A 5,087-nucleotide genomic window follows, 5' to 3' on the forward strand; every position below is an offset into this window, starting at 1 on the left:
CTGACATTTTTATAGCACCTTAAGAATTGCAAAGTACTTTATGTACATTACCTTGTTTGGCTGATAAATCACACGGTAGAATTTTAAAGCTAGAAGAAACTTTAGAGCACATTTAGTCAAACCTCTTCATTTTACAATAGAAAACTGAGAATCAGAAAGGTGAAAATAGCTTTCACAAAGTCCCACAGCTAGTCAGCTGCAAAGACCAGGTGAGCACCCAAGCATTCTGATTCACTGTCCAGGTAGTGTTTTTCTGCAACATTCTCACTATAAAGACACACATTGTGTTTGATATATGTGCATGTGTATATGTATGTAATATAATTATACATGTATATTACATATACATTTATATATAATGCCCACATATTGTATTGTTATGTATATAATTTAATTTATCTTGATTGTAATTTGCTAATGCAGCTTTTTGGTTAGTCAAAGCTATTTTTAAAAAAAACATTCATTCCAAAACCCATTTCATTCATTTTCAAGTTCAAGTTTCTTTTACTATTTCTTAACCCAGAGGTGCATTTTGTTTTGAGAAACCTGGGGTGGGGGAAAGGGAAGCAATTCCAGCTTTTTTAAAGAAATGAAGGTGTTTTGTACTTTTTCTCCAAAAGAATTCCCAAGGCACTCTTTTCTCTGTGCAAAAAATAATAATAATAACCCAGTGGAAGAGATTTTAATAAAAAAATACCCATACTCATAATTATTTCTGAGAATTGCCTTACTATATACACCACACAATTTCCTATTTCCATAAAAAATTCATAGTCATAATTATTTCTGAGAAATGCCCTGTTATATACTCCACACAAACACATTTCCTATAAATACATATTTTCATATAGCCATAAAAGGGTAGGAAATTCCAACAATATAAATGGCATTGTTTATGAAGTGAAGTGGGTTTTTTCTCTGTAACTGTTATTAGGATAGGGGACATGAATTTTAGGTGGTGCTTTTTTAAATACATTTTCTCCTTATCGTGTCATATTTTTATTAGTATGTAAGATTCACTTTGACTAGTATTTATTCAGCCCTACTATGTGCAAGGCTCTATGCAGGATTATGATAAGAGATATAAAGTTAAGATGAGACTTGTTCCCTGCCCACAAGGAGTTACATTGAAATAGGTGGATAAAATTCAAAATAAAGTCTTCTGTGAGGCCATGGGGAAGGTCATACTGGCAGAGGTGGGTGTGGTCAGGAAATGAAAAACTCTGGTTGCATCAATAGAAGCTCAAAATAGCTGGTTAAAGAGTGAAAAAATTCAAACATTCTGTTGTTATGTGATTCTACATGATTTCAAACAGCTGCTTTGACTGAACATTTTCCCCCGCTGGGGTGACTGATTTTTTTTTAATAACTGAACTGGCTGGTTATTTTCATGTTATGTAGATGTGGCCTGCTTGTAATTTTTTTAAACTGAATGCCATCATGATCATAGTTCCTTATCTTTAATTTTAATGAGTGAATAGATTATTCTCAGATAAAACACTTTCATTTTTCTCCAGACCAAATGATCCTTAATAGCGATACTATTATCCATGTAACAATATAAGCAATCATCTTTCATAATTACAGAGAAAGGGTAACTTTGAAAACCATTCATTCCATGGAACCCAAAAGAGAAGAATAAATCTAATTATTAATTCCTAGCTAACATAATGAAATCACAGAAATAGGAGATTGAAAAGATGTCTTAGGTCATTTGCTATATTTCTCTCTTGAAGTTTCCTTCTCAGCTCTTTGAAATACACAAACTAGTGCCACTTGAAATCAGTCAGTGAGATTTCCTTCATTTTTATTAGGATACAAATCATTCTTACTTTCAGAAAAGTGTTTGCTTTCTTCATGGTAACCCACCTTTCTCAGTTAATTTTTCCCCCTCACCTCATTGCTCATACATTGGCTAACACCATAGAGCCACTATCAAATGGGTTGTAACCAGAACATTCCATGGGTGCAATTAACTCTCTGCATTCCATAGACATGGAGCTCTTCCCAGGCAGTACATGTCATTTCCTGCCTCCATATTTTTGGACCACTTGTGTTCCCCTCAAATACTCTCCCTCCTCATCTTTACCTGTTGGAATTCTTTCCAAATAGAGCTCAAGTGTTACCTCCTATGGGAGGCTTTCCCTGATTCCTCCAAATTATTGGTGCTTTCTCCTTCTTGAAATGACTTTGAATTATTCTGTACTGTATTGACATTTTTATATCCCTATATATTCCCCCAATATAATGTAATTTCCTTGAGAGGAGGTGCTATGATGTCTTTATCATTGTACCTCTGATGCCTAACACAGTACCTTGCACATAACAGATGTTTCATTAATGTCACTGAGTTTAATTGAAGTGTATTATTTTCAAGAGCAATATAGACAGGCCCCGTTGACTTGGGCATATGGGATCTCTTGTTCTTGTCCAGTTATGTTACAGGGGGAATTGTAAAACTAGCTACTTCTTTTCCTGTATCTACTCCATTTTGCAAAGTTATGCATCCTACATCCCTTTTTTATCTCATCCTCTCAGTCATTTTCTTAGAGTATCAAAAGGCAAAAGTTTTGGAATTGCCTCATGTCTTTCTCTTCAGAGGTCAATCCAAGAGAAGCTGAGGACAGTCAGTGTCTCCATTTTCACAGTCCATATGCTCCCAAAATGTGTATGTAGATTGTATGTTCAGTGCATTAAGTAATCTAGCCATCTAAAGGGGTAAATCCTTGTGGCAGCTCAAAAAAATCCTTTGAAATCAAGTAATCAACAATTCAGCAACTGTTTAGTAAGTGCCCAGTCTATGGAAGGTGCTAGTTGATACACAAAGATGGAAAGTAATATAGCCTTTACCCTCAGGGAGCTTACAATCACATCCTGATGTATTAATTTCATAGTCATAGAATTTTGAGTCAGAAGAAATCTTAAAGATTTCCTAGTGCTGACCTTATTGTTGCTGGAGGATATTGAAATCCATAGAAGTGAAATGACTTGGCCCCAAATCATAAAAGTAGAATCACAGATTTAGAGCAGGAGGGCACCGTGGAAATCAGGTAGTCTAATCATAGAGACTTGCCTCCAAGTCACGTAGTATGTGGCACAGCCAGGATTAGAAGCCAGCTCCTTTCCACTGTACCACACAACCTCCCTTAAGAAAGTAGCAGAATGAGAATTTGAACTCAAGTCTTCTGACTCCAAGTCCAATGTTAGGATTTTTTTTTTATGAAGTGTACTTAAAGAAAAGCAAACACCTGTACTTCTTTTTGACCCCATGGTGCTTCTAGGGTCATAATGAAAGTAAGGGATAAATCCAAGAATCATGAGTGTCACAGCAATGGGGGTTTGGCATTGGTTTTGTTGTTGTTGTTTGTGGGAGAGAGGAGCTAATAATTAACTCAGTTGGTGACTGGGAATGCTTAGTCTACAAGATGTCAAATAACCATCATAGCTTTTTCACGTAAGTAGTTGTCTCAGGGGCAGCTAGGTGGCGCAGTGGATAGAGCTCTGGCCCTGAAGTCAGGAGGACCTGAGTTCAAATTCAGCCTCAGACCAAACACTTGACACTTACGAGCTGTGTGACCCCGGGCAAGTCACTTAACCCCAACTGCCTTAAGAAAAAAAAAAGTAGTTGTCTCAGTGTCACATAGATTTATCCTATGATTAGCTACACTAGTCATGCCTTAGAGGGAGAAGGGGTGGCCTGTTGTGGGAGCACCAGCCGAATTTGCCCACCTTCCTTACAAGCAGTTCAGAAGACTCCAAGAGGCATTCCGTTGCCCCATCTCCTTCACATAATGGCCATTGCAATTCTCTTTTACTTCTACCATGAATCAGAGCATAAAAGTCAAGGAGACATCTTGGAAATCATCTAATCCAATGTTATCATTCTGCAGAGGAGGAAGCAGAGACCCAAAGAGGTAAAGCCACCTACCAAGGCCACACCATAAGTAGATTGTAGAACTCGGATACCAAACCAATGTTTCTGATTTCTCACTCCAGTGTTCTTTCTATTCACAGAATCATAAAATTTGAGAGTTGGAAGGGACCTCAGTATTTTTAAAGCACCTGACCCAGTGCCTGGCATGTATTAGACACTATATAAATGCATATTTCCTTCCCTTCCCATCTAGTCCAATTTATACCTGGAAAGGAACACCCACTGTCACACACCCAACAAGTGGTCATCCTGGCTTTGTTTAATGACCTTCAATGAGGGAGATCACAGAACCAAAGTTAGAAGAGATTTCAGGTTCACCTAGTCCAACACTCTCGGGTTACAATGGCAGGATTGGAATTCCAAATGCCCTAACTCCATATTCTATTAATAATGGGCAAGTTGTTTAACTTCTCAGTGCTCTAAGTAACTCTCCCTGGAAGCTATATAGCAGACACTAATCTGCTTTGGTAGAGGAAGGTTCTTCCCTGGGAACTCCTTACACCAATGAAATCTCAGTTCTGATCCTAACCCAAAAAGGTGACATGATGTATAGTTATTAAAAAATATCCTGAGGATGAATTTCTTCCATCTTAGAGCCATTTCTGATTGGCCGCTGTTGGAATGGTATGCTAGAATCTAAAATACATACAAATGATGCAAGAAGAAGGAATGTCCTGGGCACTTTTAAAATGAGGAATTTTTTTACTTGCCTCTGTGCAATGCTTTTCTTGGATGGAGGGCCTTGAGTTTAAAGTAGTTTATATAATGGAAACAAGAGCTGGATTTGGAGTCAAGAGCATTGAGTTCAAACAGTGGCTCCAACATACAATACATACCTTATGGTGAATAAGTCCTTTTTCCCCAGATTTAAAATAGATTTACAAATACTTGAACTAAGTACTTCACAGGGCTGTTTTGAGGAAAGAACTTTGCACACTTTAAAACACCATAGAAATGAACGTTCTTGTTTTCATAGGGATGAGAAATAGAGAAATTTTTTAAGCATGTCTTTTCTAATCAATAGAAATCACAAACTTAATGGAACTGAAACTTTGAATTACTATATTGATATTTTAAAGTACCAATATAACATTAAAGCCATAGTAACCATTATATATAAATGAGGGCCCCCAAAGTTATGGGACAAATGAAA

Source organism: Vombatus ursinus, unplaced genomic scaffold (genome assembly GCF_900497805.2).
Source record: "Vombatus ursinus unplaced genomic scaffold, bare-nosed wombat genome assembly UNPS02014818.1, whole genome shotgun sequence".
In the NCBI taxonomy this organism is placed as follows: Eukaryota; Metazoa; Chordata; class Mammalia; order Diprotodontia; family Vombatidae; genus Vombatus; species Vombatus ursinus.